The following is an 11397-nucleotide window of genomic DNA, read 5'->3' as shown; positions in this document are numbered from 1 at the left end:
AGCCCCTCGAAACCCCGTCCGAACATACTAACAAGTCCCATAATATAACATGGACTTACTCGAGGCATCAAATCACACATAACAACATCGAAACGATGAATCGCACCTCAATTCGAACTTAACTGAACTTTGGACTTTCAACTTCCAAAACTTGTGCCGAAACATATAAAATCAACCCATAATTAACCCAAATTTTTGCATACAAGTCCCAAATGACATAACAAAGCTATTCCAATTCCCGGAACCACAATCCGAATTCGATATCCTCAAAGTCAACTTCCGGTCAAACTTATAAACTTTTCAACCCTTCAAATTTTCAACTTTCGCCAATTAGTGCCGAATCCTTATAGAACCATTCCGGGCATACGCCCAAGTCCAAAATCACCATTCGGACCTAACAGAGCCATCAAAACTCCAATCCGAGCTCAAATGCTAAAAAGTCAAACTTGGTCAATTATTCAACTTAAAGCTTCAACAATGATATTCATTCTTCTAAATCAATCCAGAATAACCTGAAAACCAATATCATTCATATTTAAACAGTAAGTTTTCATGATTTTAATGTGTTGATTTCCTTGTCTAATAAAATTCACGATTTTCAAAGTAATAAAATGCGTAATCAAGTTGGTAGTTCACCGTTGGCTTGCTTAACAGCGACGTTGGACGCCATCACGGCCTATAGTGAGTTTTGGGTCATGACAGCATATCTTGAGACTAGTATAATATAGATAGTTATAGATAGATATAGATATAAATATAGATTATTGTATTAACGTTTAATTAGCATTTGTTCTCTTTCCTAAGAGTAAGTCTTCTTCATTGACAATTATGTTTCTTTCAAAAAACAATTATTTGCGTATTTTGCAATTTCAAAAAGTCTAATATTCTCTAGAACAAGCTTATACTGATTTGTTTTGTGCATCATAAAATGTAAGATAACCTTGAAAATAATTAAAACCTTATACCAGACACTCTTTGCTTCAATACTTGAGAAACATTTATAAGTTTTCGGATATTCAATCCTCAAACTTTTACCATAATTATTTGTCATGACCCGAAATCTCCACCGTGGAATCGTGACAAGCTGCTATCAGAGTACTAAGTTACCTAGGTTTCACGATTCATGAGCAAGCTTAGTAGAGTCTGGAGGATCGGTACAGACACATCTGTACTTATCTTCTAGAGGCTATAGGGATTTAGGAAAATTTCACTTCTTTCCTTCTCTATAGTGCAATTTTATTCTATCATTGATTTGAATTATTCTACTCTTTCTTACACAAATGGCAAGGACAATTACAACATCCATAATGGATCAGGAGCCGGAGCCCCAAGTTGCAACCACTACCAGGGGTAGGGGTCGGGGCCGAGGCCGAGGTAGAGGTAGAGTTCAGCCTAGAGCGCGCACCGCAACTCCTATTAAAGAGCCTCAGATTGAGCAGGAGGAGGAGGTCCCTGTTCACATTGCACCAGTTAGATCAGCTCAGGTTCCCGAGGGGTTCATAATGTCTCCCATATTTCTGTACACTTTAGTCCACCTGGTCGGACTTATGGAGAGTGTGGCACAGGCCGAAGTATTTTCTATGACCCCCATTGTCTCTCAGGCTAGGGGAGGAGCCCAAACTCCCACTACTCACACTCGGGTGTAGATGGCTCCCATATATTAGACCTCCCCAGTAGTTGGAGTAGTTCAGCCTGTCATTGCTACTCAGTCCATGGAAAGGACCGATATGTCGTCTAAGGGCCTGAAGAGGTTGGACGAGTTCACTAAGTTATTTCATGTTCGCTTTGGTGGCATACCTTTTGACGACCCACAAGATTTCATAGATCGTTGCCATGAGGTATTGCGCAACATGGGTATTGTGGAGCCCAATGGAGTTGACTTCACAGTGTTTCAGATGCACGGTTCCGCCAAGAGATGGTGGCACTGCTATGTTTGAGGCAGACCAGTAGGTTCACCTCCACTCACTTTTTGTTTTGGAAAATATACTACTAGGCGGGTTGCCTAGTAGCTATTTTATTAATAACAAAAGAAAAGAAAAACCACAACGTAAGAGTACAAGTAAGGGGGGCAAAAGATATAGTAGTGTTGCCTCTATGCCTTGGCTATATAATCACTCATCTGTGCCTTTTTTTGCCTTAAGATGACAGCCTCATGTAGAGGATCATGGTGTAGCTGCTGGCAAAATTCTCACGAGGGCATATGACCTCACAGCCGCTTGGATCTTCCCAAAGGCATAGCAATATAGCTCACACATACTGTGCTAGACCTTACCTTACAAATCCTATTGAGGCATAATAAACCTCATCTACTAACAAGCATGAAGAAAAAACGAACTGGAAAGAACTAGGTACTCTATGATCATCACAAAGTTTATAACATACTCTGTGATGATATTACAATTGATGATACTTAAAAAGTTATAAAGTAAAACAATGTTAAAAATTGAGTCTTGCCCCTCTTTCTTCAACCTTGTGAACTATTCAATTTGTAGCTCATTGGCTCCCTCTTCCACCGTCTTCAAAAATTCTTCAAACTTTATCATTTTCTCTTTGACCTATTTGACCTTGTAGAGGTTGTAGGTACAACTGCCTTTTGCTTTGCATTTCTCATTGGAGGTTTCCTAATGATAACCTCTTGTGTTGCTTTGCCGTCCCAACTATGTTGCCTATCTGGTGCCTTCTTCTTGTATTTGTTGGATCCGCTTTGCACATGTCTTGGTGAAAGATCTCCCTCCCTAGCTATAATGTTGAAGGTGGCATCCAGTAGTGCATCCTCTTCTCCTTCTTCATAAACATCTTGACCCATATGCATCCCAAAATCGTCAATATGTCTGTACTCATTCGACAATGCTATTTGATCTTTCCTCTGATTATCAAGACCTCTCAATGTTTCCATGTCAAGTGAAACAAGAGCGTGGATGATATTTGTTGGTGTCAAATTGTATGTTGCAGTTATTGAAGTGCTGATTCCAGTAGCTGCTGCCATGTTCGAGGATGAAATTTAGATCTCCTTTGAATCTGCTGAATTATTTGTCTTATGTTGCTATCCCGAAGGTACAAATACAATAGCGTTTGGACTCAAACCTCTACTCTTTGGTGCAGTTGATATTGAGTTAGAAACCTGCTCTTTTTGTACCTTTTCTGATGCTTCCTTTGATCGTGGGGTGGCAGGTAATAATGATGCTGCATATTCGTTAGTACCTAAATATATTTCTGCAGAATCGTGTTCCTCCTCCTCAACTTGGTTATCCCAAATCTTTTTATTAGCTGTCAGTGCACTCGTCTCTCCTTGTTGCTCCTTATAGCCTATTATATCATTTGTTGATGCTTGAGAGAGTGAGATCATACCTGCATTTGACTGTTGGTTATTACCCGTTGAGATTAGCTGCAGTCCAGAATCATCAGCATGTTTACCAAAAGATTCCATCTATTGGGATGGTATCTCAAAGACTGAAGTATTCAGTGTGACCAGAGGTGCATTAATCTTTGTAGTTGTGTTCATTATCATAGCTGCATGTGCATCCATTACCATTTTAGCCAGATCCTGATTGGAAATTTGCATTGTAGGAGTAACTGCAGCATGTTCTTGACTTGCCTCACACGTGCGATTGTTAACAGATACGATCTCAAGTCGTGAACCTATGCCCTTTAAAATTTTCTTCTTATTTTCACTCGCTGTAGTGCCTTCTGTATCCATGATTTATTTTATCTCATCATCAATCTGTTGCTCCTCATTGTGTGACCCATTTATAGAATGCTCGTTTGTTAAAGTGTCGAAAAAATTCGAAATCCCAATTGTTGTTTACGGTACAATCTTATTTTGAATGACTGGAGATTGCTTCTTGCTAGGTGATCTAGTCACCCCTGTGCAGTTGTTACCCTTTGTATCTGATTTTCTTGGAGCATTAGTTGAATGCACTATATTATCAAGAACCTGCCCTGCACTTGTACCCAATGAATGAGCTTGCGTAGGAGTATGTTGATTCACACTTTGTTTCACAGAAACAGTATGTTTAAATTCCCCATTTGCTGCCTGGACAATTCCAGCTGAACCTTGAAGTTGTTTAGTCTCTGCATTCCCCAACTTAGTGCCTGTTGAAGCTGCATACCTCGATGCCTCAACACTCAAATTTACAGTAGGATTCACAACCCCAGTGGTTGCATGCACACCTGCTGTTTTCTGTGAGAAAGTAGTCTCCAGTTTTGAAAGAAAATCCTTAGTAATCACTTCCTTAGGACCTGTAGAAACTGCATACTCCCATTCCATAACATCTATATGAACAACAGTTCTTTCATCTCTCAGAAGAGCATTTGATTTTTGCATTGTTTGGAAATCAGGCTTTTGAGTATCTCCCGTGTCCAGTGTAACTGACTTGGTATAAAAAAAATGTCCAGTTGTGCCTGGTGAATTAAACTGCCCAACTTGCACAACAGTAGATACCAATGCTGCTTTCTTTTGAACTAGATCAAATAATGCAGTATTATCTTTAGCAGCTATAGCAGTTTGTTTTTCCCCCTCCAACACTTGCGAAACCTTATTCATAGCTACTGCAATCTCAGTATTACATGAAAATCCTCGCTCATTAGCAGTCTCCTTTTTCCCCTCAGAAATTTTAGTTTTTTTTGCTGGATCTATACCAACTTTGCCTGAAGAATGAGGTACCTGCCCAGCTCTATTCTCCTTCCCATCAGTTATCAGCAGGACATCAGTTTTCCCCTATTCATTACCTTCTTGCTGCCCATATTCATCATGTTTTTGTGATGTACCTGGTCCCTTTTTAACCCCAGGTAAATCACTATCAAACACAGTATTTGAATCAGCCTTCAACTCCTTAGAAACTCTAGCAAGTGCAATAGTCACTGGAACTGTTGCAACACCAGAAACAGTTGGTACATGTTGGGCCTTAATAACATCTGATCTTTGACCAACTCCATTAGTATTTGTAGCAGCAACTCAGTTAAATGTAGCACCTCCACTCACTTGGGATCAGTTCTCACAGCTATTTTTTGAGAAGTTTATTCCTTTTCATATTTATGTGTCTATGCCTGTGGGAGATTCTATTATGATAGACCGGGTATATCGTGCTTGTTAGGTCACTATCAGGAGCTATGATACTAGGGTAGACCTTCTACTTCTTGACATGGTGGATTTTGACGTGATCTTAGGCATGGATTGATTGTCACCTTATCATGCCATTTTGGACTGTCACTCCAAGACTGTGACATTGGCCATGCCGGGGTTGCCTCGATTAGAGTGGAGAGGGACTCCTGGCCATTCTACTAGTAGGGTCATTTCATATGTGAAGGCTCAGTGTATGTTCGAGAAGGGGTATCTGGCATATTTGGCCTATATCTGTGATCCTAGTGTGGAGGTTCCTTCCATGAATTCAGTATCAGTTGTGCACAACTTCCCAGAGGTGTTTCCTACAGATTTATCGAGGATGCCACACGACAAAGATATTGATTTTTGCATTGACTTGGTTCCGGGCACTCAGCCCATTTCTATCGTAACAAACTGTATGGTCCCAGTTGAGTTGAAAGAATTGAAGGAGCAGTTGAAGTGTTTGCTTGATAAGGGATTCATTAGATTGCGTGTCTGATGATAGGCTATAATTGCGTGTTTTAGTCGCTTATTGCACTCTAATTCACTACACTTTACTTGTGTTGAGCTTTAGTTGGTAGTGTTTTGAACTTATTGTATGTTTTATGCCTTGTAGGAATGATTTCGATCTATGTAGATGTTGTGGAGCTAATTTGATCTATTTGGAGATTTGAAGTCTGAGTAAAAGCCCAAGGTATTAAGCCAGAATCGTGTTCGGGGATCGAGGATTACGTCTGGACATCAAAAATCAAGCAAAAAGAAATACTCTGAGGAATTTGCACTGTTGCGGTACGTGGCGCACCGCAACAGTGTGTTTTGGCAGCCTGATGAAAAATGTGAGCTACCTGATAAGTCCCACTAGCGCGTGGCATGGCGCGTTGCCCCATGCGGCGCGCCTGTGTATTTTTCCTAGAGTGATTTTCCTATTTCGGCTAGAAAAGGGTGATTTTGTCTGGGCCTGACCCTGCTTGGTATAAATACATGAAAAAATATTATTTTATTGACTTTTGACATACTTTAGACCTAAGTACGCTAAGGAGGAGTTGGAAGAACACAAAGACCAGGATTTCATCATTCCTTCCTCACTCAAGACCCAAATTTGGAATCGAATTTATGCTTTCCTATACTTTAATTATATTTGTGATGATTTTCTCCATGTCTATGGAGTAGTTCCCTTTAGAGTTTGATGGATTTGGTGTAATGATGATTGTTTGTGGATTATAAATCTAGTTTTACGTATTGAAGCAATTTTGGATGATTTAATTGTTGCATCTATATTCACTTGTTCATGTAATCGAGAGAGGCCTAACTTGTGATATCTTTGCATTGTATTATTTGTTGAGTTCATAGATTCTTCTAAGTAATCTAAGGAGACTAGTTGAATCATGGATTAAACCTAGCTAAGAGAATAATCGAAAGAGTTTTTCCTAAAGAACAATCCACTACGTATTCTTGCATATCTTCACAGTTCTTAACTTAGTTCATCTCGTGAGGTTGAGACTTAATAGAGAGAGGAGTTGTTGCTGAACGTCTGAACTAATAACCAAGTGAATTTGAGAGACTAACTTGAACATTAGAAGTGAATTATCTAGAGTTAGATCCCAAACAATTATCTTGCACCTATCCTATCAAAACCCTATTTTCTCTCACTGATAACCTTCTTTACTTATTCCTTGTTTTGATTGTCATTAGTCAATAGCTTTAGATTCTTAGTTAATTTTAGTTAGAAATATTATAAATCTCAACTGTTGATCATCTTGGATAACAATCAAGCTAGAAACTACGCGAATACTGTTTAAATCTAATCCCTGTGGATATGATATTATACAACAACAACAACAACAACCCAGTAAAATCCCACTAATGTGGTCTGGGGAGGGTAGTGTGTACACAGACCTTACCCCTACCCGAAGGAGTAGAGAGGCTGTTTTCGAAAGACCCTCGGCTCAAAAAAAATAAAAAGACAAAATGACAAAAAGGAAACAATATTAGTATCACAACAACAATCATAGGATAAATAGGAACGCCATGAAATCCAGAAGAAAGATGCAAAACAAAGGGAGACAATATTAGTAAATATTAGTATCACCACAACAATCATAAGAAAGATAGGAACACCATAAAATCTAGTTGAAAGATGCAAAGCAAAAGCGATAGCTAGTAAATAGGACATGCACTGAAAAGCTAAATAGTAAGCCACAACATTGCCAATAGCTATATTAGACAAAAACCCTACATGGCTAGTCCCACAATGGTATGAAGTAAGGCACGACTCAACTACCTCCTAACCTACAACCCTAATACTCGACCTCCACATCTTCCTATCAAGTGTCATGTCCTCGGAAATCTGGAGCCTCGCCATATCCTGCCTGATCACCTCTCCCCAATACTTTTTAGGTCGCCCTCTACCTCTTCTTGTGCCATCCATAACCAGCTGCTCACACATCCGTACCGGAGCATCTGGGCTTCTCCTCTGAACATGTCCGAACCATCTAAGCCTCGCTTCCCGCATCTTGTCATTAATGGGAGCCATATGCACCTTTTCCCGGATATAATCATTCCTAATCTTATCTATCCTAGTGTGCCCGCACATCCACCGCAATATCCTTATTTCTGCTACTTTCATCTTTTGGATATGTGAGTTCTTAACGGACCAACACTCAGCCCCATACATCATGGCCGGTACCACCGTTTTATAAAACTTACCTTTGAGTATCGATGGCACTCTCTTGTCACACAGGATACGATATTATACTATACTATATTTGATTAACGAGCAGAATTTAAGTATGTGTTTTGCGCTTGTCAAATTTTGGGGTCGTTAACGGGGATTGGCAATCAATAATGTTTGAAATAGTTTGTAGTGCTAATTTAGGAATTTTTTCTTTTTCTTTTTATTTTTCCCTTTTTACGTTTGGTGTTCTTTGACTTTGCGCATGTTACAGGTGCATTACTCGAGTTTCTGTGAAAGAAGTGCTACCATACGAGCCAGAGTTAGAAACAAAATTGCGACAATTGAGGAAGGAAAAAGATTTCACTGAGAAATTAGGAAATGTTGGGCAGTCCTCAACCAAAGAAACTATGGCTGGAAACAGTGATGATAATGTAGATTTGGCTGCAAGAGAGGCTGCCTAACGATGAGAAAAAGCTGCATGGGATGCTGATGAAGCATCTATTAGAGATGCACAAATTATCTATGAAGAAGAGATGGGTTGAAGAATTTCTCAAAATCAACCCTTGGTTGCAGACCAGTTCGGAAATATAGCTCTCGGTCCTGGGAGAACACTTGGATATTATGCTAGACCGGTCTACAATCAAGGACTATCAAGTGTTAGACCACCTCCAACTGCATTGAAGTAAGGGTTGCTTCAAACCCTTCAGAATTGTTGTGTCTTCAGAGGGAAGCCAACGAAAATCCAAACACACATCTAATGGATTTCAAGGAGATTATGAACACCTTTGATTACAATGGGGTGTTACAAGATGCAGTGTACTTAAGGGCATTCCCCTTTTCACTTAAAGATGATGTGAATGAGTGGCTTCAAAGTTTTCCTAGTGGATCGATTAGAACTTGGGAGGAGATGACCAGAAAATTCCTTGATAAATATTTCTTCTCAGCTAAGACGGGAAATATTAGAAGAGAAATCCATAACTTCTATCAGAAAGAGACTGAAACTGTTTGTGAAGCATGGGAGAGGTTTAAGGAGATAGTTAGAAAGTATCAACATAGCGGAATTGAACTCTGGATGCAACTCCAGGACTTTTGGGAAGGATTGACATCGACCTCATTTAGAACATTGAGCAATGCAGTTGGAGGCACTTTGATGAGAAGACTCCAGAGGAGATAGTTATAATTCTTGATGAATTATCTGAAGATGCTAATCAGTGGCCCTTTGAGAGTGCTGAAAGATGAAGATCAACTGGTGTTCACCAAGTTGATACAAATACATCTGTGCAGGTACAACTTGATGCTATGGCTAATGAAATATGAAAGCTGACCTTGGTCTCAATACAAAATGATCCTCACGCAACATGTGATATATGTGTAAGAAGACACCCTACTCATGAGTGTCAAGCCTCAACTGAGGAAGTAAATGTTGTGGGAAATTATAATTTTAATGCAATGAGTCAGAGGTACTCGGGTCTTTCATTGAGTTCACCTGGGGGTACTATGAATGCATGGCAATAAAACAACCCCATACCCCAGGGACAAGGAGCTCCTGGCTTTATGAATCAACAGAGGCAGCAATATCAGCCTCAACAGCCCATTCAGTATGCTATAGATGATCTCATGAAGGCTTTCATTCTAAAAACTGATGAGAGGCTTGAAACTCATAGCTCAACTATACGGGAACATGGAGCAGCTATCAAAGAACTGGGCACTGGTTTTTGAAACCTGGAAAGACAGGTTGGGCAGCTGACGACTCTATTATCTAAGAGGATTCCAGGAATTCTCCCTGCTGATACAGAAAGAAATCCCAAAGAAATAGAGAATGCTGTAACATTGAGAAGTGGGCAAGTGTTGAAAGACTCCACCCCGATCCATAAAGATGTGAAACTTGAAAAAGAAAGTGTGGAGCAACTAAAAAATGATGATAATAAGAAGAACAAAAGTGAGAAGGTAGCTGAGAAAAAGAAGAAGGAAGAAAAATTGAGAAGGGAGGAATCTGACGAGAGCAAGCATATGCCTGCTCTACCTTTCCCCCAAAAGCAAAGTAGAGAAAAGATGGACAAGCAGTTTGGGAGATTTTTGGATGTGCTAAAATAGGTTCATGTAAACTTACCATTCACAGAAGTGCTCTCATAGATGCCTGCTTATGCCAAATTTTTGAAATATATCCTTACAAAGAAGAGAAAAAGAGAGGAGACTTCAGTGGTGAAGCTCACAGAGCATTGCAGTGCGATATTGCAAAATATGTTTCCACAAAAGTGTGGAGATCCAGAGAATTTTACTATAATTTGATCGTTAGGAACTATTAATTTTGATAAGTCTTTATGTGATTCTGGCGCCTCAATTAATTTAATGCCTTTATCTATCTACAGGAAAATGGAGAAGGAGATTGGAGAGATAAGGTCTGCACCCATATCTTTGCAGCTGACAGACCAAACGACTATAATACCCGAGGGGATAGTGGAAGATGTGTTAGTTTGGGTGGATAAGTTAGTATTTCCTATGTATTTTATAGTGGTGAATATGAAGGAAAATAAAGAGGTCCCCCTCATCCTAGAAAAGGAGGCACAAAAAGACAAACCAGCTACAAGTGTTGAGTGGAAAGTAAAGGGCTCGAAAGAGAAGGCTACGGGGAGAGAGAATGATAAGTGTGGGGTGTACCCAAAGAAGGAGGATAAGACTTTGTCTGTATGGATGTGTGCATTAGTTCTGGCGCAAGGAATGGAGCCCGACTTCGACTCAGAACCTGACTAGATGTTCAGGGAAGTTTCCTTTACCTTATGCTTTTTAATTGTGTGTCATGGGGACATGCCACAACTTAAAGTGTGGGGTGGGGGATATTTGTATGTATGTATGTATGTTTATTAGTTTTCTTTTTTGTTAGTTTTAGTAGTTACAAAAAATTTGAAAAAACATAAAATTTGTAAAGTTTTCGATTTTTCCCGACGATGGATATCATCGACAGGTTTCTTGAGGGATTAATGTCGAAGGAAAAAGACAAAACAAATTTATTTTGTTAGGTAGTGTAACAAGTCTCCCTTGGTTTTTCTTCGTGCTGCGGTTATTTTCCAAGGGTTTTATTTGAACTAGGTGTAGTTAGTAGTAGTTTTTATTTTTCTTCAGGAGTAGGAAACCTTGTGCTGTGATTTGAATTGAAGGCAATATCTCTTAACTTTATTATACCTTGAGAATAGTAAGTGCTTTAGTTGTGACGCTTAGGCTCAGTTTTTGACTCTTGTATAAGTACCTTAAATTGTATGATTTTAACTTGGCTTAACTGCTTTTACTAGAGTGTCTTGATAGTCTGATCCTGAGTGAGTTATGTGCCATGTGTGTGTGAGGTTTTGTGTTATTATGTGCATTGTATTTGATGTATAGAACTTTCCCCGTGTGTTTGCGAAGCAGAATAATAGTTTATTCTGTCTTGGAAGTGATATAGGCGTTTCTTTGTTGAGCCAGTTATATGCTTTTACCCACCTAATTATTATGTATCTTAGTTAACCCCTTTAAGCAGGTAATCCTGTTTCTTTGGCAACCATATTACAAGCCTTACCCATTTGTTTGAATTGACCTTCTATTTGAGCCTTTTACCTCCAGCGAGCACTTGAAGTTGTTATGAACTTTG

General features: G+C 39.4%; 1 non-coding gene across 1 annotated transcript; it reads right to left on the bottom strand.

Moving 5' to 3' along the window:
- Positions 1 to 8730: 8730 nt before the first annotated feature.
- Positions 8731 to 8837, bottom strand: LOC117274012 (small nucleolar RNA R71). Its single transcript, XR_004504070.1, has one exon. It is a non-coding gene; the product is annotated as a small nucleolar RNA R71 (small nucleolar RNA).
- Positions 8838 to 11397: the final 2560 nt, after the last annotated feature.

Source organism: Nicotiana tomentosiformis, chromosome 8, assembly GCF_000390325.3.
Source record: "Nicotiana tomentosiformis chromosome 8, ASM39032v3, whole genome shotgun sequence".
Lineage (NCBI taxonomy): Eukaryota > Viridiplantae > Streptophyta > Magnoliopsida > Solanales > Solanaceae > Nicotiana > Nicotiana tomentosiformis.
This window is presented reverse-complemented; position numbering and strand designations above follow the sequence as displayed.